Here is a 1595-nt window from a genome sequence, read left to right as displayed (position 1 = left end):
TGTTAACAATATATGATTACACCATATTACATTATGTAATGTTACCTTTTTTTATGATGGTGCCACTAGGATTCAGAAACAGTAATTATTATTTAGGCCATTATGCGGAAGAACCCCTCTTGTCTTCCCTAACTCTAAATACATAACTTCAATTTACCTCTTGGGCTCAAAAAAATATGAAAATAATCAAAACAACAAGCGGAAACCGAACGTGAGCAGGAGCTGGGTGGGCACCATGGCCGGGATCACCACCATTGATGCGGTGAAACACAAGATCCAGGTTCTGCAGCAGCAGGCCGATGATGCCGAAGAGAGGGCCTAGCGCCTGCAGCGGGAAGTGGAGGGAGAAAGGCGGGCTCTGGAACAGGCTGAGGCTGAGGTGGCCTTCTTGAACCATAGGATCCAGCTGGTTGAAGAGGAGCTGGACCGTGCTCAGGAGCGCCTGGCCGCTGCCCTGCAAAAGCTGGAGGAAGCTGAGAAAGCTGCCGATGGGAGTGAGAGAGGTATGAAGGTTATTGAAAACCGAGCTTTAAAAGGTGAAGAAAAGATGGAACTCCAGGAAATCCAACTCAAAGAAGCTAAGCACATTGCAGAAGAGGCAGATAGAAAGTATGAGGAGGTGGCTCGTAGGTTGGTGATTATTGAGGGAGACTTGGAACGCTCAGAGGAACGAGCTGAGCTGGCAGAGTCCCGTTGCCGAGAGATGAATGAGCAGGTCAGACTGATGGACCAGAACCTGAAGTGTCTGACTGCTGCTGAAGAAAAGTACTCTCAAAAAGAAGACAAATATGAGGAAGAGATAAAGATTCTTACTGATAAACTCAAGGAGGCAGCAACCCGTGCTGAGTTTGCTGAGAGATCGGTAGCCAAGCTGGAAGAGACAATTGATGATTTGGAAGATAAACTGAAATGCACCAAAGGGGAACACCTCTGTACACAAAGGATGCTGGGCCAGACTCTGCTTGACCTGAATGAGATGTAGAGCCATCCAGTCCCGCCCTGCCGCTGCTCCTCCCTCTGACCCTGACTCCGCCTGAGGCTAGCCTGCTTGAAGTTGACCTTTAAACTGAGGGCTGATCTTTAACGGGAAGGCTGTTTTCTCCTTTCACTGCCTCCCCCGCCCCCACCCGAGTCTTTTTTGCCAAATTGTCTCTGCCTCCCCTCAGAGATTTAGGCTGAGCACCTTTGGGAACAACATGCAGTGGTTCTCAACCTTTCTAATGCTGTGACCCTTTAATACAGTTCCTCATGTTGTGGTGACCCCCAACCATAAAATTGTTTTCGTTGCTACTTCATAACTGTAATTTTGCTACTGTTATGAATCATAATGTAAATATCTGTGTTTTCCGATGGTCTTAGGCTCTACAGCAGCAGTTCTCAACCTGTGGGTCGCGATGATCTTAGGCAACCCTGCGACCCACAGGTTGAGAACTGCTGCTGTAGAGCCTAAGACCATCGGAAAACACAGATATTTACATTATGATTCATAACAGTAGCAAAATTACAGTTATGAAGTAGCAACGAAAATAATTTTATGGTTGGGGGTCACCACAACATGAGGAACTGTATTAAAGGGTCGCGGCATTAGAAAGGTT

General features: G+C 47.0%; 1 pseudogene across 1 annotated transcript; it reads left to right on the top strand.

The window, feature by feature from the left end:
• Nucleotides 1-235: 235 nt before the first annotated feature.
• Nucleotides 236-982, top strand: LOC308255691 (annotated as a pseudogene). Its single transcript has one exon. The product of its transcript is annotated as an uncharacterized misc_RNA (transcript).
• The last annotated feature ends 613 nt before the right edge of the window (nucleotides 983-1595 follow it).

The sequence above is a fragment of the Plecotus auritus genome (genome assembly GCF_963455305.1).
Source record: "Plecotus auritus genome assembly, chromosome: 8".
Classification (NCBI taxonomy): Eukaryota; Metazoa; Chordata; class Mammalia; order Chiroptera; family Vespertilionidae; genus Plecotus; species Plecotus auritus.
This window is presented reverse-complemented; position numbering and strand designations above follow the sequence as displayed.